Source organism: Giraffa tippelskirchi, chromosome X (genome assembly GCF_054371585.1).
Source record: "Giraffa tippelskirchi isolate mGirTip1 chromosome X, T2T-mGirTip1v1.2.pri, whole genome shotgun sequence".
Lineage (NCBI taxonomy): Eukaryota > Metazoa > Chordata > Mammalia > Artiodactyla > Giraffidae > Giraffa > Giraffa tippelskirchi.
This window is the reverse complement of record NC_137289.1, coordinates 115554588-115581893: the sequence shown is the minus strand read 5'-3', so window position 1 is coordinate 115581893 and position 27306 is coordinate 115554588. Positions and strand designations below refer to the sequence as shown.

Here is a 27306-nt window from a genome sequence, read left to right as displayed (position 1 = left end):
GAAATATGGTAGTGCCCCCTTATCCTGGTGTTTTTTTAAATTTTATTTATTTGTGCCAGATCTTAGTTGTGGAATGTGGGATCTTTTGATTGTGGCATACGGGATTGTTAATTGCAACATGTGAACTCTTTAACTGCAGCATGCACAATCTAATTTCCTAACCAGGGGTGGGACCCTGGATCCTCTACCCTGGGATCATGGAGTCTTAGCCACTGGACCACCAGGGAAGGCCCCTGGTTGTGCTTTTTAATATTTCACTTACCCACAGTCAACTGTGGTCCTAAATATTAAAATATAAATGAAAAATTTCAGAAATACATGATTCACAAAATTTAAATTGCTTGTAGTTCTGAGTATTATGATTAAATCTCATTCTGTCCTGCTCCATTCCTCCTGGGACAGGATTCCCTTTGTGCTGCATATTACTCCTGTTAGTCACTTAGTAGACTCGTAGACTCTTATCACATTGACTACTGAGATTTCACAGTGCTCGTGTTCAAATAACCCTTATTTTATTTAGTAGCCCAAAGTACAAGATTAGTGATGCTGGCATTTTGGTATATTCTCTTACTGTGCCTGGTTTGTGAGTTAAACTTTATTATGGGCATGAATGGGAAGAAACATTATATATGTTTCATCTGTGGTTTCAGTCATCCACTGCGGTCTTGGAAGGGAACACACAGAGAAGGAAGGACTAATATATTATGAAACCCTACAAATGGTGCCTGGGAGAGAGGGAAGGGGTTCATCCTTGACACAAATTCTAGGAAATTTCAATTACATCCAGCTGGGAAGACAGTCCCACTGTCTGATTTGGTCTGATTTGACATACTATATCCTATAGCACTTGATGTTTTCTGAGAAAGCCTAGATCTAGACAATGCACACTCATATACACACATGCACAAAGACAGGTGGGGGGTAGGATTTGCAGTCAACTTAGTCACAGCAATAACTCTCATTCCTCAAAGCCCTATGATATGCCAGGCACTGTGCCATGTGTTTTGTATACTTCATACACATTATGAAAGTCTTATAAAATGGAACTATAAAACCAAATTCACATATGAAGATCCTCAGGCTCAAAGAGCCTGTGATTTTTTCTGATTTCACATGTCTAGTCTGTGACAGAGCTGCCACTAGACCTCTTATCTGAATTCATCCAGAGCCCACTCTGCTCCACTCTCCCCAGCCTGAGGCAGACCTTCTGCCTCTAACCTCTCTTCTCACTACCCCTTAGTGCCTCTCAGGATAAAGAAAGAAGAATGTAGCAGCTAGGAACTTAAAGCAAAGTTAAAGAATAAAGATTGAAACAAGAAACACAATTTGAGGATTGTCTGTGCGCTTCATCTACCTAGGGTCTTCTATCCCAGCCCTTCAGAGGGTTCCTTGAGAGCCCACTCTGCCCAGCTAGCATTTTATCAGCTATCAGCTCCTGTTCTCTCTGCAATACAGTGACCGTCCCCTGGGTCTTCTCCAGAGCACTCTGTTGTCCAAACTGAAACCTGACCTGCTGGCCAGTTTTTCAGTCCTCCTCTGTAAGCTATATACCTGCTTGCAGTGGAACAAACAGGGCAAAATTCACCAGAACAAATGAAATACAGTTATTATGACTGCTCTGTTGTTGCTCTTGTCTACTCATTCTATCACCCATATCATTTCCAGGTCAGTTTTTCTGTTTGTTTTAGAATACATCTATAATTTTATTACAAAGCCATTCTTTTGGCATTAGTTGGTTACACTGAGAGCAAGATGCTGTGAGTATGGCAGAGCAGCTCTAATTAACAACTGCATTCCCTGCTTTCTGAACCGGAAGGTAAGTTACTTATATCCTTTACAAACCTGCAAACATTAACGCTGCACATTTCTGACACACAAACCATTTAGGGAGGAGTTGATGCTAAGTGGTTAGAGTAAATGTTGATAAGACTACAAAAGTTCCTTTACAGGACGTTCTGCTTCCTCTTCCTCCCCCAAATTCTCTGCTTAAAAAAAAATGAAGTTACTTGGAACTAGTCTGAATAGCAGCAGCACCCAAGGAGCACACATTTAGTTCATGTTAAAAAGCAGTACCTGTGTGCTGTATGTTTTATACCACAGGCAAAAGAAATGATCACTCTAGTTTTTAACTCCTTAATTAGAGTCTCAAAAAAATAAAAGCATCCCATCAAGTTTGTCAAGATGGTGTTATTGCTGTACATTTGTAGGTGGGTCACTTTCTGTGCTGTGTTTGCTTTGAAGGGATCTTCCAGTGTATCTCCAATATTCCTTTCTTATAGTGTCCTTTTCTTTAGCTAGGATTTCACATAACTCTAATGCTTTATTAAGAATGTCCTCCTTGTTGTCACATTGGCTTTCTACCATGTCTTCATAGATATCCACGAGAAAGGCAATTAGGTAGGGGGAGCTGTAACTTGGTTGTAAGTCAAGTAATTGATTTAACAGATTGGGATATTTGGAAAGACCACAATACTGCAAAATCCTTTTCAAATAATTCCATGCACTTTCATTATGTGGGACTAGTTTGATCATTTCCAGAGTGTGCTGGACTTCTCTCTCCAGTATAGCATGATCATTGTAGCCCGCACTGTTAGAAATTACAAAGTATCTTTGGCTCCAGACAGAGTTATTTCTCACATGCTCTTTGAGAAGTTGGTCTACATACTGCAGCTCATTATCCCAAAGTTTAAATTCCTGAATAACCCACTGTCTGGTGTTGCCTGGCGTGGTAATTCTTTGCATCCTGACTAAGAATATCAGCAATAAACTCAAGCTCCTGTGATGGGTCTCTCAGCCATTCCACCAGCACTCGCCTATGATTCCAATCTTGATAGTTTTGGGGCTGCTTCTCAATTATTGCCGAGATGTAGTTCATTTCCTCATGTAGATCCTTCTGGAGTGACTTTAAGAGAACTCGCCAGAAATACCACACTGTGTAATTGGCTGAATTTAACTCAACAGCATCTCTGGTTAATTTAAAAGCCCGTTCACTTCTCTCGTCACACTGCAGGACAGCCCGGAAGTAATCATAGACATCCTGAAATTTCTCACTATAAATGATCTGGACCACTGGATTAGGGCCATCATTCTGCGGCACTGGATCTATATCAGCCCATTCTGCCCTGTCCCTGTACAGGACATAGGTGGGTGAGCCCAGGCTCAGAGACCCATCGTCTATAGGGGTTGCCTCCGCCTCTTCCTGTGGCGGCTGGGAGGCGGAGGATGCAGCTGGGGCGGCAGCAGCACCGGCTGACTGACTCCCCGCCCTGTGCGGCCTCGCCAACCCCGTGGGCAGACGCCATCTCTGGTCTGCCCCGAGCAGAGTCCAGGTCAGTTTTGACTGATTAATTTTCTCCTAATATTATATTCTTCCCTCTCCCCAGGCCTGGTAATATTTAATTTAATGTCAGATGTTGTGAAATTGCAATTTTACCTAATTTACACTTTCCTATAAGAAATACAACTTTTTAAAATTTATTTTCTATTGTATTGTTGATGTAATGTTAGTTTGAGGTGAAGTACATACTGATTCAGCCTTTACATGCAATATAAAATGATCACCGCAGTAAGTCTAGTAACTCTCTAGTCCCATAAAAAGTTACCGTAATAGTGTGGACCAAATTCCTTATGCTATATAATACATCACCAGGGCTTACTTATTTTATAACTGGGAGTTTGTATCTCTTAATCCTCCTCACTTATTTTGCCTAACACCCCACCACCTCCACTTTGGCAACCACCCTTTTGTTCTCTGTATTTATGAGTCTATTTTTATTTTGTTTTTTTAGGTTACACCTATAAGTGGAATCATATATTTGTCTTTCTCTGTCTCACAATTTCACTTAGCATAATACTCTTTAGATCCATCCATGTTGTCCTAAATGGCAAGATTTCATTTTTTAATGGTTGAATAATATTCTCTTGTGTACACCACACCATTTTTATGCATTTATCAATTAATGAGCACTTAGGTTGCTCCCATATCTTGGCTATTATAGATAATGCTGCAATAAACATTGATGTGACTGTATCTTTTAGAATTACTGGTTTTGTTTTCTTCAGGTAGATAATCAGAACTGAAATTGCTGAATGGTACAATAATTCTATTTTCAGTTTTGGGGGAAATCTTCATAATTTTTACCATAGTGGTTGTACCGATTTACAATTCCAACAAATGTCTGAAGTTTTCCTTTTTTTCACATACTCAGCAACATTTGTTGTTTGTTGTCTTTTTGATGATAGCCATTCTGACAGATGGGAGGTGGTTTCTTATTGTGGTTTTTAGTTGCATTTCTCTGATGAATAGCGATATTGAGCATCTTTTCATATGCGTGTTAGCCATCTGCATGTCTTCTTTGGACAAATGTCTATTTGGGTCCACTGCCCATTTTTTACTTGGATGTTGGGTTGTGTGAGTTCTTTGTCAATCTTGGATAATAACTCCTCATCAGATATATTATTTGCAAATATCTTCTACCATTTAGTAGGTTGCCTTTTCATTTTGTTGATGGTTTCCTTCTCTATGCAGATGCTTTTTAGTTTGATATAATCCCATTTGAAGCTAAAGGGAAAGGAGAAAAGGAAAGATACACCCATTTGAATTCAGAGTTCCAAAGAATAGCAAGGAGAGGTAAGAAAGCCTTCCTCAGTGATCTATGCAAAGAAATAGAGGAAAACAATAGAATGGGAGAGACAAGAGATGTCTTCAAGAAAATTAGAGATACCAAGGGAACATTTCATGCAAAGATGGACTCAATAAAAGACAGAGATGGTATGGACCTAACAGAAGCAGAAGATACTGAGAACAGGTGGCAAGAATACACAGAAGAACTATACAAAAAAGATCTTCATGACCCAGATAACCACAATGGTGTGATCACTCACATAGAGCCAGACATCCTGGAATGCGAAGTCAAGTGGGCCTTAGGAAGCATCACTATGAACAAAGGTAGTGGAAGTGATGGAATGGCAGCTGAGCTATTTCAAATCCTAAAAGATGATGCTGTGAAAGTGCTGTACTCAATATGCCAGCAAATTTGGAAAACGTAGCAGTGGCCACAGGACTGGAAAAGGTCAGTTTTCATTCCAATCCCAAAGAAAGGCAATGCCAAAGAATGCTCAAACTACTGCACAATTACACTCATCTCACATGCTAGCAAAGTAATTCTCAAAATTCTCCAAGCCAGGCTTCATCAGTACATGAACTATGAACTTCCAGATGTTCAAGCTGGTTTTAGAAAAGGCAGAGGAACCAGAGGTCAAATTGCCAACATCTGCTGGATCATTGAAAAAGCGAGAGAGTTCCAGAAAAACATCTACTTCTGCTTTATTGCCTATGCCAAAGCCTTTGACTGTGTGGATCACAACAAACTATGGAAAATTCTTCAAGAGATGGGAATACCAGACCACCTGACCTGCCTCTTGAGAAATCTGTATGCAGATCAAGAAGGAACAGTTAGAACTGGACATGGAACAACAGACTGGTTCCAAATCAGGAAAGGAGTACGTCAAGCCTGTATATTGTCACCCTGCTTGTTTAACTTATATGCAGAGTACATCATGTGAAATGCCAAGTTGAATGGAGCACAAGATGAAATCAAGATTGCTAGGAGAAATATGAATAATCTTAGATATGCAGATGACACCACCCTTATGGCAGAAAGCGAAGAAGAACTAAGGAGCCTCTTGATGAAAGTGAAAGAGGAGAGTGAAAAAGTTGGCTTAAAGCTCAACATTCAGAAAACTAAGATCATGGCGTCTTGTCCCATCACTTCCTGGCAAATAGAAGGATAAATAATGGAAACAGTGAGAGACTGTATTTTGGGGGGCTCCAAAATCACTGCAGATAGTGACTGCAGCCATGAAATTAAAGGACGCTTACTCCTTGGAAGGAAGGTTATGACCAATCTAGACAGCATATTAAAAAGCAGAGACATTATTTTGCCAACAAAGGTCCATCTAGTCAAAGCTATGGTTTTTCCAGTAGTCATGTATGGATGTGAGAGTTGGACTATAAAGAAAGCTGAGCACTGAAGAATTGATGCTTCTGAAGTGTGGTGTTGGAGAAGACTCTTGAGAGTCGTTTGGACTGCAGGGAGATCCAACAGTCCATTCTAAAGGAAATCAGTCCTGAATATTCATTGGAAGGACTGATGTTGAAGCTGAAACTCCAATACTTTGGCAACCTGATGTGAAGAACTGACTCATTTGAAAAGACCCTGATGCCGGGAAAGATTGAAATGCAGGAGGAGAAGGAGATATCAGAGGATGAGATGGTTGGATGGTGTCACCAAATCAATGAACATGAGTTTGAGCAGGGTCCAGGAGTTGGTGATGGACAGGAAAGCCTGGCGTGCTGCAGTCCATGGTTTTGCAAAGAATCAGACATGGCTGAGCAATTGAACTGAGTCTCATTTGGGTTTTCTGTTTTTGTTTGTTTGTTTGTTTGTTTGTTTTTCCCCTCAATTTAAGAGACAGGTCCTAAAAAATATTGGTAAGACTGATGTTAAAGAACATACTTCTAGGAGTTTTATGATTTCAGGCCTTATGTTTAAGTCTTTGGTCCATTTTTTGCTTTTGTATATGGTATGAGGTAGTGATCCAGTTTCATCCTTTTGCATATAGCTGTTCAGTTTTCCCAACAGCATTCATTGAAGACGCTCTCTTTTCTCCATTGTATACTCTTTCTTCCTTTGTTATAGATTAATTGGGCCTAAATTGTGGGTTTATTTCTGGGCTCTCTATTTTGTTATAGTGATCTATGTATTTTGTTTTTTTGCAATGCTATTCTATTTAAACTACTGTAGCTTGTAGTATAGTTTGAAATAGGGTAGCATGATATTCCAGCATTGTCCTTATTTTTGGAGATGGTTTTAACTATTCAGTGAAATATACATTTACTTTAAATTTCAGTGCATCAGTATACTCAAGATTTGTTTTGTAATGCTATGAAATTACTTAGAAACAAAATAATCTTTTCTTTTTGTTTTAATTTTTTGATTTTAGTTACACAGGCTTTCTCTAGTTGCAGCAAGTGGGGACTGTTCTTTGTTATGGTGTACAGCTTTCATTGTGGTGGCTTCTCTTGTTGCAGAGCACAGGTTGTAGGCTCATGGGCTTCAGGAGTGGCAGCATGTAGCCTCAGTCATTGTGTCCCACAGGCTTGGTTGCTCTGTGGCATGTGGAATCTTCCCAGGCCAGGGATTGAACCTGTGTCCTCTGCATTGGCACACTGATTCTCATCTTCTGTAACACCAGGGAAGTCCCCTTTCTGTTCTTGCTTTTAAGTTTTGTTAGTTGGGACCAGAGCAGAATTAGCTATGGCTTAACTCACCACACTACCGAGATAAAACAATTTTCAATATTCTTTGCTGATGCCACATGAATCCTATTGTTTATCACTCTGATAGGAAGTACCCCTGCTCTGTGTGGGCACCACAGCTCTTTGTGCAGCACTTTACTCTCTGGTACTCTCTCTTAGGAACTCTACCTCACTTTACTCTCTGGTACTCTCTCTTAGGAACTCTACCTGAGTAGTCCTTCCCAGACCCTTAGCTTCATCTCATCAGCTCATAGAGAGCCCAGGTTCCACTGGTCCAGGCAGTAAGCTTGGGAAGTTACAGAGTCACGTCCTTTGTTTTCCTCTCTCAGTGATCACTGTCTTTTATGGAATGATGTCCAATATATTGACTATTGTTCTCATTTATTTTATCTATTCTTCCGTTGTTTCAGACAAGCTGATAAATCTAGCAACAGTTACTCCATCTTCACCACAAGTTGTATAAGTCATAAGTAATATCTAAATAATTACAGCATGCTAATGTCTTAAATGAGCAAACCAAACTTTCAAATGCATTGAAATAAAATTAAGATTCAACTGAGTAAACTTGCAAACACACCAACCTATGTAATTTTGTCCTTTTGAGAATTGTAAAGGAAATTAGAGAATGTAAGGTTTCTTATCTTAGAGAAGGTAAGATACCTTTAAGATTTGCACTTTTTTTCACTCATCATTATAAGCTCCAGATTGATCCCATTTGTAACATGTACACTTGTCTCTTCTTTCTTATTGTGACATAGTATCCCATGATATGTATTACAGTCTTATCCATTCCTAATAAAAGGGAATTTGATTTGCTCCTAGTATTTGGCTATTACCAATTAAGCAGCTATAAAAATTAAGATGTGGATTTTTTGTGTGTGTGAATATAAATTTTTCTTTCTCTATGAAAATATACAGTTTTGTACCTGTTCAAACATAGGTTAACTGTATTAGAAACTTCTGAAAGATTTTCCAGAGAACGTGGACTATTTCATATTTCCACCAGTTCCTCCACATCCTCACTAGGACAGGGTAGTTTTAGTATTTTTTTTTTAATAAATTTATTTATTTAGTTGGGGGCTAATTACTTTACAATATTGTAGTGGTTTTTGCCATACATTGACATGAATCAGCCATGGGTTTACATGTGTTCCCCATCCTGAACCCCCCTCCCACCTCCCTCCCCATCCCATCCCTCTGGGTCATCCCACTGCCCCGGCCCCGAGCACCCGTCTCATGCATCGAACATGGAATGGTGTTCTGCTTCACATATGATAATAGTTTTAGTATTTTTAAAGCCATTCGCATAGATACGTAATGTTATCTCAGTGGTTTAAGTTTACATTTCCTTAAAGGATACATAATGTGTTTTCAGGTTTTCATCTGTTTATCTGGTATCCACATGTCCTCTCTAGTAAAGCATGTATTTAGGTCTTATGCCAAGTTTTAAATTAGACTGTTTATTACCGTTGGATTTAGAGAGTTCTTTTTTTATTTAGGGAACAAGCCCTTTTTCAGATATGTGATTTGCAAATATTATCACTCTGTGTATTGCAATTTTCTTTTCTTAATGCTATTCACAGAGCAAAAATATTTCAGGGTTCATTAAGTCTAATACAGAAATACTTGATTTGATGAATTGAAATCAAGTATGAGTACTTTTCACAGTGGAGAGGAGGGGCATGACATGAAGTTGCAGTGAGACTGAAGTCTACAGTGCAAGACAGATTATAAGACAGTTTGGAGCATACATTTTAAAGTTCCTCTTCAGCTATTTCAATTGTATCTTAGTACAGTGAATTTCTATTGTTTCACTGCAGGAATATGAGGTGGCAACAGAAATCACAGCTGCCATCAAGTATCAATAGCATCATATCAGGAAAGTATAAAATTTGAACTGCTGGAGACAGTATGAGTGACTCCAAAGGATGCAATAACCACCTGAAGTTTCTTTAATGGGTGAGAACTGACCTTTTATTATTATTATTTTAATCGAATATAAAAGAATGATCTTGAATATAAAGACTAGAATAGGACAGAGAATATCAGAAAGAATCATATATTATAAGGCTAGGTGTTTTTATTCTATATATATTCTTATGGATAGTGGTAATTTTAAATGTTTTTATTTATTTATTTTGGCTGCATTGGTTCTTGGCTGCAACATGTGGGATCTTCATTGCTGTGGCATGTGGATTCTTCAGTTTGCAGCTTGCAGTATCTTTAGTTGTGTCATGTGAACTCTTAGTTGAACAATGTACGATCTAGTTCCCCGACCAGGGATTGAACCCACGTCCCCTGCATTGGGAGCACGAAGTCTTAGCCCCTGGACTACCAGTAAAGTCCCAATAATGGTAATTTTAAAAGTCACTACACTAGACAATGCAATGTTGTAGAATGCATGCAAAGTCGCTTCAGTCGTGTCCGACTCTTTGCAACCCCATGAACTGTAGCCCACTAGGCTTCTCTGTCCATAGGATCTCCTAGGCATGAATACTGGAGTGGATTGCCATGGCTTCTCTAGGGTATCTTCCCATCCAGGGATCAAAACCAGGTCTCCCGCATTGCAAGGGGATTCTTTACCATCTGAGCCACCGGGGAAGCCCGTAATATCATACATTAATGCATATATGGAATCTAGAAAAATGATACAGATGAACCAACTTGCAGGGCAGGAATAGAGGTACAGATGTAGAGAACAGACATGTGGACACAGTGGAGAAGGGGAAAGTGAGACAAATTGGGAGATTAGGATTGACATATATACACTACCACGTGTAAAATAGATAGCTAGTGGAAAGCTGCTGTATAGCACAGGGATCTCAGTTCGGTGCTCTGTGCTGACCTAGATGGGTAGGGTGGGCAGGAGGCTCAAAAGGGAGGGTTTATACATATATATATGTATAGTTGTTGTTGTATAGTCACCAAGTTGTGTCTGACTCTTTGCAACCCCTGGACCACAGCGTGCCTGGCTTCCCTGTGCTTTACTATCTCCCAGAATTTGCTCACACTCATGTCCACTGAGTCGGTGATGCCATCCAACCATCTCATCCTCTGTTGCCCCCTTCTCCTCCTGCCCTCAATCGTACATACATATAGTTGATTCATGTTGTTGTACAGCAGAAACTAACACAACATTGTAAAGCAATTATACTCCAATAAAAATAAAATAAATCTTACATTTAAAAAATGTACAGGTTCACAAAATCCTGTGTATCTGCCTTTTCTATGTAGCAAATACATCTTTGGGTTTCCCAGGTGGCTCAGTAGTAAAGAATCTGCCTGCCAATGTGGAGATAGGGCTTTGATACCTGGGTTGGGAAGGTTCCCTGGAGAAGGAAATGGCAACCCACTCCAGTATTCTTGCCTGGGAAATCCCATGGACAGAGGAGCTTGGCAGGCTATAGTCCATGGGGTCACAAAAGAGTTGGACACGACTTGATGACTAAATAACAACAATAAATACATCTTTAAGAAAAAAGGTCTTTAGGATAGTAATTCTACAGGATAAAAGGAAGGACTAGATCAACATGTTTTTTTCTCTGACAGCCCATCTTTGATCTTAGGGCTCCTGCCTTGTGCTTCAGCTTCTCTACTGTGCCTGGGACCCTGACTCATGCTGTGTAAGAGTTGGGCAAAAATCTCAGCCCATACAGGGAAGGTAATACTATCCACAGAGCTTATCAGCAGTCAGAACTCCCAAGTACAGACTGAGATCTGAGTGGACCACATGCTCCAAAACTTGAGTCATGAGGAGCAAAGATCTGCCCCTGCTGGTAATCTGGAGAGGCTGTAGGCTGCTGTGGCTACATACATCTGAGGTGAGAGGATCTGGGAGGTCTGACGCTCCTTCACAGCTGGAGAAGAGTCCTACTCCTCCTTCTTACTTCTTTTCACGAGTTTTCCTCAGACTTGCCTGTTTTAAGAACAATTAGCACTCGCCAGGGATCTTGGAGGGTCACATCCACCATCACTGCTCCTGCAGCTGTATCATGTACAATTAGTAATTAAGGCACCCACAGATCCAGGAAGGGAAAACAAGCACTTTATAAGCTTTCTTGTACAAAGTGAAAGTGTTGGTCGCTCAGTTGTGTCCAATTCTTTGCCACCCCATGGACTGTAGCCCATCAGGCTTCTCTATCCATGGGATTTCCCAGACAACAATACTGGAGTGGGTTGCCATTCCCTTTTCCAGGGTATCTACCTGACCCAGGGATCAAACCCATGTCTCCTGCGGTACAGGCACATTCTTTACTGCCTGAGCCACCAGGGAAGCCCATTCTTGTAGAGGTACCCTGTAATTAAGAAAGTGTCTTCTTTAGTACCATTTCTATAGCTGAAGTATAAAATGAAAGAGCCTATTATGGAAGCACAGATGTTTTTGAATGTCAACAAAAAGAACAAGCCAGAATTTCAGGCAGAGCTATCTGTCCTTCCATGGCCACTGCAAGTTCTACGCCAAGGCTAAGAGCTTCTTCCACAGCTAGGGAAGTCCAGGGATAGTTTCTTCATGTATTTTTAGAAGAGGAACTTAGTGTTTAAAATTTAAGTCTGAGGTTAGAGTGAAAGGAAGACAGTATATAAGCCTGTGTCTTCCTATATTATATGCGTTACTTCAAAAAATTTTTTTGATGTATATATTATTCAAATATTGTTTCTTAAATATATATTACCATTATCATCTTCAAGTTTATAAATTACATTGGTCACACATTTCATGCTATAATGATGTTTACAAATAAGAGATTTATTGTTTTGTAAAACAGACTGTGAAACCATCCATCTTATTTTGTCATCTGGAGTAAGATAACATGGCATTGCTATAGGCATTTCCTTGTAAGTGTGAAAGAAGTCTAAGATAGTTGAGATGAATAGAGAAAAATAGAGAAGAAAATCTAAAAGATATTGAAATCTTGGCTTTCTTATTCCTTTTAGCTCTTGTTCTCTAAAATTAAATGACATGTACATGAATTTGCTTGGCTATTTCAAGAATGTAAAAAAAAAAAAACACATATTAAGAAATTATACCTTAAGCTCACTGGGTCATTCATTTCCCAAAGCTTTATTGAATACCTGCTCTTTGGACAAAACAGCCCTAGTACTGAGAATTTTAGGATTAATGATTCAGGACCTGCCCACAGTGTTTTGATATATAAGAGTGGTAATCCGTTAAGGACGATGGCAGGGTCTTCTAATGCTCGAAGGACAAGTGAAATGAAGGAGTGAGTAGGTCCAGGTGGACAGTCCTATGAGACTGCCAAAGTGTTGATGCAGTTAGGTGTGGCAGTTTGGATCTTGAGGAAACTTCAGGTCCTTCAGGAGTTAATTTCACACTAAACTGGGTGATGGGCCAGATGAGGCTGAGGGCATCATGAGCAGGGAGTAGACCCTCAGATGATGTATCTCCAACTTGAAATCCAGATTTCTAGAGTGGTCAACTTCTGTTAGTTGTTACTTTTGAATCATAGTTAACAAGAGAGAGATTCTCACCTGGAACAGGAATGGAAGATGACCCGCACTCTTATCCAGTGCACTTGAACACATGCACAAACTATGTCTTTTATATATATAGTATCACCTCTAAAGAGTTTTTGAAAATATAGATGATAATCCCTTGAGATAGAATTTGGAATTGACATAATCATAGCAGTAACCCTTAAAAAATTTTTATTTATTTGGCTGCGCCAGGGTTTAGTTGTGACATGCGGGATTTTCAATCTTCATTGCGGTGTGTGGGATCTTTAGTAACGGCTTGTGAACTCTTAGTTGTGGCATGAGGGATCTAGTTCCCTGACCAGGGATGGAACCCAGGCCCCTGCATTGGGGGTGTGGAGTCTTAGCCACTGGACCATCAGGGACACCCCCATAGCAGTAACTCTTACTCATTAAAGCTTTAAGAAATGCCAGGCACTGTGCCATGTGCTTTATATACTACATGCACATTCTAACAGTCCTAGAAGACAGGACTTATAAAACCAAATTTATATAAAAGAGCCTCAGGCTTAAAGAGCTTGTGATTTTTTCTGATTTCACATGTCTAGCCTGTGACAGAGCTGCCGCTAGACCTCTTCTCTGAACTCATCTGGAATCCGCTAGGTTCCACTCTTCCCGGCCTGAGGCGGACCTTCTGCCTCTTACCTCTCTTCTCACTACTCCTTAATGCCTCTCAGGATATATTATAGAAAGAATGTAGCAGCCAATGTCTTAAAGCAGGTTTAAAGAAAAAAGGTTGAAACAAGAAACAGAATTGGGAGATTGTGGGTTTTATTAATCTAGGGTCTTCTACCTCAGCCCCAGGGCTTCTTGAAAGCTGAGCCTGCCTAGAGGCTGGCATTTTTATCACCTCCTGTTCTCTCTGCTATACAGTGTCCTTCCCCTGGGTCTTCTCCATTGCACCCTCTTGTCCAAACTGAAACCTCGCCTATTGGCCAGTTCTTCAGTCCTCCTCTTGAAAGTTGCACGTGCTCCTAGTGGAACAAACAGGGCAAAATTCACCTGCTTCCCCCTGACTTGGAGCATTCCAGCTCCCTGGTGGTCCCCTCCCTCACCTGTACCCTCTATGACAGTAACATCCTGTATCACATAAAAGGTAGCTTTGACATTGAAATTTAGACCTGACCACCCACTGGGCATCTCCTCCACATTCTCAAAATGTTTTCCCAAAGAGCTGGTGGATATAGTCTAATTTGTCATAGAATTTATCAATTTGGGGCATAAAACCTTGAAGTTGCAGAGGAGGTTTTGAAATCCCCTTGATATTTTCAAGATAGAATGGAATTTTAAGTTTTTATTTGTTTTTGACACTGGCCACTGTACACACACACACATGTGAACTTACTTATGTGGTTCATAAGAAAAACTCCCCTCATACGTGATAGTTGAAAACAGATTGTTCTGGGACAGAGTAGGCTGCCCCCAAATATACCTCAATGGCATATTGATTATTTTGAATTAAAATTACTTAAGAAATGACCAAACCTTGAGGGACATTTTGACCCTCCTCTCTGAAAGCAGGAAATCAATCTCTCATGTGAAAGATACACTCCTTTTATCTTTTATCTAAAGATAAAAGAACATCCTCATTGCCAGGGATAGGGAATTCTAGGCAGAGGCCTGTGTAAACAACCCTTGTTCTTTAATTTACAACCCAAAGCCTTTTAAGTTTCTTCACTAATGAAGCATCTGAAGCCTAAAATTCTTGGTCCTGACAATTCCTCACATGTGTATTGTTTTGTTTTTAAAAAGTATAAAAGTATAAAAGCTGCCTAGCCACTACTTAGGTCTCATTTCTATGAGACCTCCATGCACATGAATTAAACTTGTTTCTTTTCCTCCTGTTAATCTTCTTTGTGTTGGGCAGCCATAAGAACTCAAGAGTCATGGGAGCCAGGGGGTGGGGGTGGGGTGGGGAGATAGGGTAGTAATTTCCCCTTCCTGGAAAAGATTAAAGACTGTGGAAATCATTGCAAAAAGCAAGCATCTACTAAGGCTTAACTTCCTTAAACCCCTCGGGTCCTTCCAGGAGGTGAAAATTGTTTATTGACCAACACACTGTCTTTGGTTAGCAGAAATAAAAAAACCCTGGTTTTTCTTTGTGCCTCAGGACACCAGTTCAAGTCTTCAGAATTTTATCAGGTACTAACAACAAGAAGAAAATTCACATCCTATTAAGATTTTTAAAAGTTGTGGTTTAGGTCAGGGCAGGAAGGTACTACTGAGTGAAGAAGACAAAATCTTCCATCTGATATTTTGCAGGATCCTTTTGAAAATTTGATGTAAGCCCGTGATTGGAAACAACTGTCACATAGTAGGACCTCAAAAAATTGAGGAATTACAAGGAAATTTGGCCCCTTTAGAAACTCTGCCAGGAAATAAAGAAGGTGGTTGTCATAAATTCTACTAGTTGCAATCTGTTGAGGACCTACTATGTAACAGGTCATAGGGGAGAAAGAGTGTTCATCTATTTCTTGTTTTCCTCACCTTCCTAGGCTCAGGGGAAACTGTATGATCAAGAGCACTTATAATTAGAAAGATCATGAGTAGCCCTTGCCATTGATCTATGAACAGAAGCAATATTTATCATTTTGAGGCCAAAGCATTTGCTATCCAGTTTACTATGTATAATCTGTTGTTTTTGCATTCATTTGTAAACATGGAAGTTGTGTGTTTATTTGTGGACCTACAGGAAGCAAACTACCTGGACTCCAGTATCACGTGTTAGCACAGAATGTCTGTCTACCAGTCCACATGGAGACATAAACTTTTGTTGTATCATGCTATTCATATTTCAGGTTGTCTGTTATATCATGTAGCAGTCACTGTTTCTGGCTAAAACACAGCCATTCATTTTTATATTAGGCTTATTTAAATATTTTAAGGTAATTGTGCATATATTCTTTTTGCAAGAAATTCTAACAGTACTGGGGAATCCCAAGTGGTGCAGTGATAAAGAATCTGCCTGCCAGTGCAGGAGATGCAAGAGACAATAGGTTCAATCCCTTGGTCAGGAAAATCCACTGGATAAGGGAATGGCAACCCACTCCAGTATTCTTTCCTGAAAAATGCCATGGACAGAGTAGTCTAGCGAGCTACATACAGTCCATGGGGTCACAAAGAGTCAGACATGACTGAATGACTTGAGCACACACACAGGCTAACAGTACTGATAAATTTTAATTATCTCCCTTTAAAACTCAAACATTCTTCCACTTTCTCAAAGGTGACTACAAGAAACATCTGGTATATAGAATTGTAAAGCTGATTGTGTTTTTTTTTCTCCCATAATAGATGTACTATAAAAATGTGTTCAGATATTTTTTAATGCATGGGTTCACTGAAGTTTTTACTTTCATTATTCCTAACCAATGTATATTTTTATTGCCGATATTGTATTTTTCATCTCTTCAGTTGCATTTTGAATCTTTTTATATCTTCTGTGTCACTAACAAGTTTAATATGTCTTCTTCTTTCTTAAAATACAGTTATAATAAATTTTGTGATGTCCTTATTTACTACTCTTTCTGTCATCTATATCATTTCCAGGTCAATTTTGACTGATGAAATTTCTGCTAGTTATTGGTTATATATTTCTATTTATTTCCATGCTTGGTAATATTAGATTGGATGTCAGACATTGTGAAATTGTGATTTTACCTTCTTCACACCTGTGCAGAGCAAAAATACATCTTTTCATTTCAGTAAATCAGTATTCTCAAGCTCTGTTCTGTAATGCTATTAAGTTAACTTAGAAACAAAATAATATTTTCAGTTCTTGCTTTTAAGCTTTATTAGTTGGGACCAGAGCAGCATGAACTATAGCTTATTTCACCACACTACTTAGACAAAGCTTCCCTTGTAGCTTACAAGGGCTTCCCTTGTAGCTCAGTTGGTAAAGAATCTGCCTGCAAAGGGGTTTGATCCCTGGGTTGGAAAGATCTCCTGGAGAAGGGAAAGGTTTCCCACTCCAGTATTCTGGCCTGGAGAATTCCATGGACCTGTATAGTCCATGGGGTCACAAAGAGTCCGACACAACTGAGCAGCTTTCACTTTCACTTCACTTTCACTTAGACAAAACACTTCTGAGTACTCTTGCTGATGCCCAGTGAATTATATGGTTTATCACTCTGACAGGAAGTACTCCCAGTCCTGCATGGGCTCCACAGTTCTTTGTGCAATTCTCTCTTGTCGAGTACTCTCTTTTAGGAACTCTTAACTGCTCAATCTTCCCCAGATCCTCAGCTTCATCTGGTCAACTCACTGAGTCTCCATGCTCCACCTAGGTCCATGCAGTAAGTTGGAGAATTTACAGGCTCACACCATTTGTTTCTGTCTTTCAGTGACCACTTGTTTTTATGGTATAATGTCCAACATATTGAATATTATTATCATAATTTATCTGATTTTTAAATTGTTTCAGTTACATGGATAAATCTGGTCTCAGCTACTACATCTTCACCAGAATCAGAAATTTCATGAGTCATAAGTAACATCTAGATTTTTGGACAATGCAAATACCTTAAAATAACAAAACAACATTTCAAATGCATTAAAATGACAATTAGGATTGAGAGAGTGAGGCAAACCCACAAACACATGTGTCTATATAATTTGTCCTTTGGAGAAGTTTATACAAATGAAATTATACAGTAGATAAGACTGACTTTAAACATTGGCTTTTTTTTTTTTCCACTCAGCATTATTTCATGAGATTGATCCCAGTTGTAATATGTACACTTGTCTCTCTATTATTGTGATGTGGTATCCCACAGTGTGGATAACTGTCTTTTATTCCTTACTGAAGGATATTTAGTTTGTTTCAGGTTTTTGGCTATTACACATAAAGCTTCTACAAACATTCGGATGCATTTTTGTGTGTGTTTGAGTGTAGGTGGCGCTAGTGGTAAAGAACCCGCCTGCCAATGCAGAAGACATGAGACGCAGATTCGATCCCTGGGTTGGGAAGATCCTCTGGAGAAGGGAACAGCTACACACTCCAGTATTCCTGCCTGGAGAATCCACAGATAGAAGGGCCTGGCAGGCTGAAGTCCATAGTCACAAAGAGTCAGGCATGACTGAAGCAACTTAGCATGCATACACGCGTAAGTGTTAAGTTTTCATTTCTCAATTAAAATACATAGCAGGGGCCTGTTCAACATAAGTGCAAGCTAACTTTCTAAGAAACTTCTGATTGATTATTCAGAGATGTTACTGACCCTTTCAAGTTGGGCCCCAACAAAGGGTCCTCCAGCTTGGTGTCACTTGAGCCAATTGAAGGAAAAAAGTTTGGTTCAGAAGCAAAGCTGGCAGTCCAGGCCATGGGCAGGGCTGCTTTATAGAGATCAGCAGGGAGAGGTCGGAGTTCTTGCTGGGAGGGGCAGAGTTCTCGTGTGGTGGGCAAACGTGTTCCTCATGCTCCAGATCTCAGTGTAGGTGCAGTGTCTCTGCACACAGCCTTCTGCTGCCATCTTGAATTGAGGCATCAGGTTCAGACTTTTTCTAGCTGGAACTCTGGCCTAAAATGCCAGATGCAAGGACTCTCCATGAGGCACCATATGAGCAAGGCTGAGTGCAAAGTCTATTTTATGCCAGGGGCGCTCATTATCTCCTTTGTCACTTGAGACACAAATGCTGGACCATTATTGCTTTGTAGGGATACTGGGAGTCCAAACTGGGGATTATTTCTTGTGATAATATCTTAGCCACTGCAGCTGCCATTTCAGTTCTAGCAGGGAATGCTTCCCTCCACCCAGAAAACATATCTACTCATACTAGCACCAAGAGATAGCTGAAATTGCCTGGTACTCTCTGCCGGACTGTGAAATCAACCTTCCAATCATCTCCAGGATATGTCTCTTCGGTTTCAGTGGGCTTTATCTGGGGGCTCCAGGGAGTCTGGTGTTGGAGTTGTTTATTGTGCAGATAAGGAATGTCTCAATTCTCCAACTGAGTATACTTTTCATGCAAAGAGTTACCATGACTTCAACTAACGAATTATATAGGGCTTCCCTCCCATAGTGAGTTCCTTGATGGGCCTCCCTGATGGCTTGACAAGCTCCAGCTGGGGAAAGAGGTCTCGCCCATGTTTGTTAACGAGCCCTCCGTGACCTCCTATGTCTCTAATAAAGCTCCATTTTCAGATTTTATCTAATTCTCTCTATGTGTAGTTTTGGGAATAATTGGATGGATCTGGCCTTCATAGTATGAGGGGTAATTGTCAAGTTAGTAGTTCTAGAGCCACCCTTGTGGCAACTGCACCTGCCTTGTTTCCCTTTACTACCTCTGCATCCCCCTTTCGGTGAGCTCTACAATGAATCACTGCCATATTTTTTGAAAGCTGTACTACTTCTCAGAGCTTCAGTATGCTTAAGCCATGTTTCACCTGCTTATTCTCTGCAGTAAGCAAACTTCTTTCCTTCCAAATAGCCCCATGTGCCAGTAGGAGGGCATGTGCATACCAGAAATCTGTGTAAACATTTAAGATCTTCCTTGTCCTGAGCTCTAAAGCTCAGATGAGGACTCTCTCATAAAACTACTCCCTTCTGTGAATCATTCCTCTTCAGCATTCAGGAGACGCTCACTTCCTAGGTCTGGGTGACTGGAATAGATCACTTCTATGGTTTCTATACAGCCATGCTCTAGGGGCCCCGTTTCTGTGGGTAGTACAGTGGGAGGATTTAGCATGTAACAGGTTTCTGTGGTAGCCACTGAGTTGTCTAAAAGCGGAGTCTGAACTCAAATCAACCTTCCAGGGGATAGCCATTCTGTTCCCTAATAACTTACTAAAGCCTGAACCTGATGTGGAATCCATATAGTGATTGGCTGACTGAACATTAACTTTTCATCTTCAAGAGGGTTGTAGTAGCTGCTAGTAGGCAAGGAGGCTATCCTTTAGTGGTTCGATCTAATTATTTAGAGAAAAAAGCAACCACCAAGTAAAGGGTCCTGTTTTTTTTTTTTTTTTGAATAAATTTATTTATTTTAGTTGGAGGCTAATTACTTTACAATATTGTAATAGTTTTTGCCATACATTGACATGAATCAGCCATGGGTTTACATGTGTTCCCCTTCCTGGACCCCCCACCCACCTCCCTCCCCATCCCATCCCTCTGGGTCATCCCATTGCCCCGGCCCTGAGCATTTGTCTCATGCATTGAACATGGAATGGTGTTCTGTTTCACATATGATAATATACATGTTTCAATGCTATTCTCCCAGAACGTCCCACCCTCACCTTCTCCCTCAGAGTCCATAAGACCGTTCTATGCATCTGTGTCTCTTATTCTGTCTCGCATATAGGGTTATCATTACCACCTTTCAAATTCCATATATATGCATTAGTATACTGTATTGGTGTTTTTCTTTCTGGCTTACTTCACTCTGTATAATGGGCTCCAGTTTCATCCATCTCAATAGAACCGATTCAAATGTATTTTTTTAATGGCTGAGTAATATTCCATTGTGTATATGTACCGCAGCTTCCTTATCCATTCATCTGCTGATGGACATCTAGGTTGCTTCCATGTCCTGGCTATTGTAAACAGTGCTGCGATGAACATTGGGGTACACGCGTCTCTTTCAATTCTGGTTTTTGAGCTAATGCCCTGAGGGTGATTCCTCTTCTCTCATGAATGTGAAAGTCAAAGGGTTTAGCTAAATTTGGGAGGGCTGGGGCAGGGCCTGAAGTAAATACTTTTTCAGTTCTTGAAAGGCCCCTTCATATTATGCCTTCCACTCTAAAGGATCATCATTCTTTCCTTTCAACTTTTCACATAGAGTCCCAGCTATTAGATCATACCAGATGTACCAAAACCCAGCCATCTCCAGGAAACCCCTAAGCTGTCTTGTAATATTAGAAGTGAGGCTGCAAATGACTCCTTTCCTTTCCTGGGGTGGGGTTCTCTGACTTTCTGTGAGAATGAAGTCTAGTACTTCACCCTAGTTTGTGATATTTGAGTCTTTATCTTGAATACCTTATATTTTTTATCAGCTAGGTGATTCAGGGTGGTTACAGTATTTTTGTCAGAGGACTCCTAAGTAGGGCTGGTGGTCAGAATGTTGTTGACATACTGGAGGAGGGTTCTCTCCTCTAAATGTAAGTCTTCTAGATGTTTAGCTTAAATTTCCCCAAAGATGGTGGGGGATTTCTGAGCCCTTGAGGCAGGACTGTCCAGCAGTATTATTTTCATTGCCTGTTTGAATCCTACCACTTAAAAGCAAACATTTCTTGTGAGTTTGAGGCTAATGGAATACAGAAGAAGGCATCTTTTAAATCTAATACAAAATACCAGGTCCTGGTGGGTAAAAGAGTGGCCAACAGGGTGCAGGGATTGGAGACTACTGGATGCATATTCTCAGTGACTTTATTGACTGCTCTGAGGTCCTATACCATCTTACACTCTCCTTTGGATTTCTTTATGGGAAGAATGGGGTGTCACAGGCTGATTGACACACTCTAATAAGGCCCTGGTCAATTAGACCTGTATAACAGGGGCAATGCCCAATAAGACTTCTCGACAGAGAAGATACTGGTTTTTAACTGGGCCATGTATGTTGGGATTTTATATAGACTATCACAGAACTGGCTCCTACAGTTTATCCCCTGGTCCCTGGGCCTAGACCTTGGGATTTACTCCAGGTAAGTCAACTTGCTGTCAACATTATCATCTTGTACCCTTTGTCAAAGGGGACAACAATCTCCAGTTTGTCTTCCATTAGGTGGAGAGTAGCCCCCAGTTTATGTAAGATCTCTCTTCCTAGCAGAGGTATAGGGCATTCAGAGACATACAGGAAGGAATGGGTAAGTGTGTGTTCATCAAATTTATATTCTAATGGCTCTATGAATGCCTGTTCTTGGGCCTTCCTAATCCCCCCATAATTTTACAATTCTTGTGACCTAGTATGCCAGATGTGGTGTTCAGAACTGAGTAAGTGGCATGGATCTCAACTAAGAATTTGACAGACTTTATCCCCATGTCCACTGTCAGCTGGGGCTCCTCAAGGATCAGTTGGAGCATCAGCTTAGGAGCCTCCTGGCCCTATCATTCTTCATCTGTTTGGATTCATCTACATTTGAGGGTAGTGGCCAAGATCTGCCATTTCTGTCTCCCCTCAGGGGCATTGAGGACAGTCTGTCTTCGAGTGTCCCTTGTTGACATATGGTGCACTGATTGGTCCTAGTTTCCTTGGCTTTTGCTATCTTTCAGTGGGGTTCAGGGGTCACTCACCAAAGTCAAGAGTTTCTGTGGGTGGTTAGTCCAGATTCCCATGCTGACCAGTTGACATTGGAGGGCAACAGCCAGTAGGTGGGCTTACCTCCAGGCTTTTTTATCCTCTAACTTTTTAATCCTCTATATCTCAGTTATTGAATACCCAGTAGGCAACCTCAACCAGGCTAAGTGAAGTTTCTGAGAAATAAAATATCATATGATATCACTTATATGTGGAATCTAAAGAAATTATACAAGTGAACTTATTTACAAAACAGAAATAGATTCACAGACATAAAAAACAAACTTGATTGGTGGCTCAAATAGTAAACAGTTCACCTGCAGTGCAGGAGACCCAGGTTCGATCCCTGGGTCAGGAAGATCTCCTGGAGAAGGGAATGGCAACCCTCTCTAGTATTCTTGTCTAGAGAATTCCATGGACACAGGAGCCTGGTGGGCTACAGTTCATGGGGTTGCATAGAGTCGGACACAACTGAGTGACTAACACTTTCACTTTCGTGGTTACCAAAGGGTATGGGGAAGTGGGATAATTGGGAATGTGTGTGTAACAAATACACACTGCTATATATAACGTGAGGTTGCTCAGTCGTGTCCGACTCTTTGCAACCCCATGAACTGGGGCCTACCAGGATCCTCCGTCCATGGGATTTTCCAGGCAAGAGTACTGGAGTGGGTTGCGATTTCCTTCTCAAGGGGATCTTCCCAACTCAGGGATCGGACCCGGGTCTCCCGCATTGTAGGCAGATGCTTTACCATCTGAGCCACCAGGGAAGTCCAACTCTTGTGAGCCGATGGACTGTTGCCCACCAGGCTCCTCTTGTCCAGGGGATTACCTAGCCAAGAATACTGGAGTGGGTAGCCACACCCTTCTCCAGGGGATCTTCGTAACCCAGGGATTGAACTTGCATCTTCTGCATTGGCAGGTGGCTTCTTTACCACTAGAGCCCCCTGGGAGTTCCTGCTATATATAAAAGATGAAAATAAATAAGAACCTACTGTATACCACAGGGAACTGTATTCAATATCTTATAAAAAACCATGATGAAAAAGAGTCTGAAAAAATAATATCTTTTCATAACGTAATCACTTTGCTGTGAACCATGAGACATCAACTATATTTCATTTCTTTAAAAAAAAAGTGGTAAATGGAATGTATACCTGGATGAGTCCTCCTCTACTGGGGAGCTGCCTCAAAGGGAGTATTTTTCCTGGCAGGTTGTTGGGCCCTGGCTTGTAATTAGTCTCTGTGTACTTGCTGGATTGGGTTCTGGGGAATGGGGCTGGTATGATGGGGGCCCCTCAGGCCTGTGGCCTAAATTGGGATTTATGAGGGAAAGGAGTAGGGAGGGAGCAGTAGGAGAAAGGTTAAGGAAGAGATAAAACGGTCCTCAGGGGGAGGGTCAAGGACTGGTATTACTTCAGTGGACTATCTGAACACCCCTTTCAAAGGCCTTCATTCTGATAAAAGGTCATAAAAACCTGTACATTGGGAAATTCATCTCATTTCTTTTGTCTCTGGCATAGCAGATTCAAGTGTAAAATAGTGTTCTAATTTCAAGACCCACTGACAGGTCAACTTTCCCTATCTCCCAGCTAGTATTGGGGTCAGGTTGTATTTCATAGTAAGATAAAGTATTTTTGAGTCAGGGAGTGATACCCAAAAAACTTCCAATTCTATGGGATATACCTTAGCAGGCTATCCTTATGATGGACATTTGGTTCTCTGTACCTTAGATGTTCTGTTTTGGATTTGTTTCTAACTACTGAGGGGACAGTTGGAATGATTTGTTGGCATGTAAATACCACAAGATTTGACCCAAATAAGATTTCATGTTCAGGAAATATGGAACTAGCATCAAACTGTTAGTGGATTCCTCACAAGACCAAAATAGGAGGCATCCAAATGTCATAGACTATGATGTATTAATAACTGGGGGTTCCACTTAAATCTGTAATGGGCTATTCTTGAGATAGTCCCTTCCTTGGTCAGAATATCCCAGAGGAGGTTGGACAGGGCTGCCTCCAGGCTAGAGCAGCTTAGCCGCCTTAGTTCCTGACCAAATTGGCCCTTAGGGAGTTGCACAGCTGTTAAAAGCGAATGTCTTCTCTCTCCTTTCAGCTAAAAAGGAAGAGTTTTTGAAATTCCCACCAGTTGGGATCTAAAAGCATGAGAGATTCCCATGGGGTACTCACCAGATCATTGGAGTAGCTGGTATTCTGTGCTGATACCCAGCAGGACAGCCTAGAGAACCTCAGTCAGTAAAGAATCACTCAGAGTTCACCTCACAAGCAGAGGGGGGGAGGATAAGTCAGGTGTTGGGTGTTTCCTGCTCTTGCCAGCTCACAGGGCTCTCTAGCCCAGTTCAGAGAAACTAGCACTGACTGGAAGAGGTCAAGTCCCTAGTTGCATATCTACCTTGGGACCATTCACATTTGGGCATCCCTGGTGGCTTTTCCTAAACTCAGATTAAGCATCCTCATTCCCTTTAGTCAAATATTTTTTATTACCTGGGCCTTTTCCCAGTCTCACCCCTTGGCTCATGAGACTGGCCACTTGCCTTTACCAAACTGAGTGTGACTATAGAGAGTGCTACTTTTGACCCCTGGGGGTTGGCAAGGAGGGCAGAAAGCCAAAGTGTGGTCCCTGCTGCCTTCTACTGGGCTCAAGAGGACAGAGTTACTGGCAGACAGTGGACAAGACTGCTATAGCTTCTTGTCCACAGGTCTCCACCATCCCTGTGTGTCCAGTACCTCAGGAAGGCCAGCCAGGAAGATATGTATGAGTTTTAGTTTCTGATCCCCAACGATGCCGTGGTATGATTTCTTCAAGGGGGTCACAGTCCACATTAACCTGGGGACTACAATATGTGCACCCCACACCTGGGTATCGAGTTGCTGGGCACAATTGCTCTGAATTCAACCAAAGGTTGCTGCCATCCTACCCCATCAGAGTGTAGGCAAAGATCAGAATCAGTCATCCTCATGTGAACCTCCCAAAGCCTCCATCGTCTTCTCACTGCAGGCAAAAAGGCCATGGTCCATCACATCTTGGTTGCCAAAATTTGTTAGTAACGCTTTTGAGTCAGGCCCCAGTAAGAGTCAGAGAAGGCAATGGCACCCCACTTCAGTACTCTTGCCTGGAAAATCCCATGGCCGGAGGAGCCTGGTGGGCTGCAGTCCATGGGGTCGCGAAGAGTCGGACGTGACTGAGCGACTTCACTTTCACTTTTCACCTTCATGTGTTGGAGAAGGAAATGGCAACCCACTCCAGTGTTCTTGCCTGGAGAATCCCAGGGACGGGGGAGCCTGGTGGTCTGCTGTCTATGGGGTTGCACAGAGTCGGACACGACTGAAGCGACTCAGCAGCGGCAGCAGCAGCAGCAGCCAGTAAGGGTCCTCCTGCCCAGTGTTACTCATTCCAATAGAAGGAATCTACACCTGATTGAGAAACAAAGGAAAGCCTTATATTGTGATCAAAGAATGGAGAGGTGTGAGCTCTTGCTCCCGAGTGCATGCTCTCCTGAAAGACCATCAGCAGGGCTGCTTTATAGGGTTCTTGTCAGCAGGATAAATTCAGGCTGATTATTTTTAAGACACAAAAAACTCACAAAGTATTTCTTTTTATCTCCCTCTTTGCTGCCTAAGGAACTTAGATAAAGGGCCTGTTTCTGGAATAGAGCTATTGCCGGAAGTATCTGCAGACTATGGGCTAGATGTAAAGGGAGAAACTCGACAGGGCCTAGAGATCAGAGTCAACTCTGTTTTGCATTGTCTCTGCATGGTCCATCAAACATTTATTTACCAAATATATGTTTTCCATCTCCATGTGAACTGCATTCCTTTACTTTGAAGTTCCAAACCACTGCCCTGAAAATTCTCTTTTGTCTTGAGCTGAAGATGGCACTTAATGTGAGAGTTTCAATCATTTTAGGAAGTTATTCTATTGTCCTGTGTCTATCCCATGTATACATATTATTGAACTTTGATTTTCTTTTATTAATCTGTCTCATGTCTATTTAATTCTTAGACCAGACCGAAAAACCTTCAAGAGTAGAGGAAAAAATTTTTTTTCCCTAACATAAGGCAGTAGTTCAAGGGAGAACAGTCACCTGTAAATGTCCCAAGCCATGATGTTTTGTGGTTTCAGTAAGCTCCTTGTTCTTCAGTGAGAATGAAGTTTGAATTTAGCTTTGGGGTGGACAAATCGTACGTGTTTAAGTGTTCAACAGAGAACAAATCCCTCAGATATTGTCTCACAGTTGTGAGACTAAAGCCTGAGGTGCAAAATGGGACCTGGCATTTACTCTTGAATCCTAAACAAACTAGAGAGGACCTGTTAACTGACAGAAATAAAGTAGATGTTTTGGGCCCTTGTCTTGTTGCATTTGATTGCAGTTTGCAAAGTTATTGTTTTGCGTACTCAGTTGTAAACACATGCTACTTTTCATAATAAAGGAAAGGTGACTCCAAAAGAGAAACAAGAACCCCAAGAGTGGCCTTTGAAAAATTATATGAAGGCTGTCAGGGAGGGAGAAACTTTCTTCTACCTTTCTAGGTTCTCTGGCTGGTCTAAGAATGAAACTGGCATAAGACAGATTAAAAAGAGGAACGTTTAATAACATGTTCCAAAATAGACACAAGAGAACTAAGTAGCTCCCCAATATGGCTGAAACACATACCTTAAATTCCATCTTCAACTGAAGACAAGAAAGGATGTTAGAGGTAGCAGTTAGTCTCTAAAAAGGAAGAAGGTAATTCATATGGATATGCAATAGCAAATGTTTGTTAAGCAAATGTTTGCTGGTCCATGAAGAGGCATTTGGACACAGAGTCAACTCTGATCTCTAGGGTCTGCTGGGTTTAATCCATCACATCTAGCCCATAGTCTTTACAGATACTCTAGTGATAGCTGTATTCCGGGAGCAAATCCTTTAGCTGAATTTTAGGCAGCTAAGGGGGAGTCAAAAAGGAACACTTCCTCAGTCTTTTGCCTCTTAAAAATAATCAACCTAGATTAATCTCATGCCAAAAAGAAACATTTTAGGGTGGCAAATTTTGCTCCCCTACAATGCCTTAAAATCTAATCAAGTAATTCATATTTGTCAAATAGGATTTCACAATATTATGGGACAGGGAATGTTTTACACTTGCCATTTTTCCTATTTTTGAACAGAAATGCTTAGAGCCGTTGTCCTATGCCTTTGCCAGTATTATATATTGGGTGTCTTAGGGCCACATAATTTGTTCCTTTTATTTCAG

The 27306-nt window shown here is 41.0% G+C and overlaps 1 long non-coding RNA gene and 1 pseudogene across 1 annotated transcript in view; one reads left to right on the top strand and one right to left on the bottom strand.

The window, feature by feature from the left end:
• Positions 1-27306, top strand: part of LOC145535225 (uncharacterized) — a 228630-nt gene that overhangs the window by 113838 nt on the left and 87486 nt on the right. The window contains exon 4 of the long non-coding RNA XR_014075333.1: positions 17709-17919. This is a non-coding gene — a long non-coding RNA (uncharacterized LOC145535225). The remainder of the gene's footprint in view (positions 1-17708; positions 17920-27306) is intronic.
• LOC145535524 (protein farnesyltransferase/geranylgeranyltransferase type-1 subunit alpha pseudogene) lies at positions 2188-3302 on the bottom strand (annotated as a pseudogene).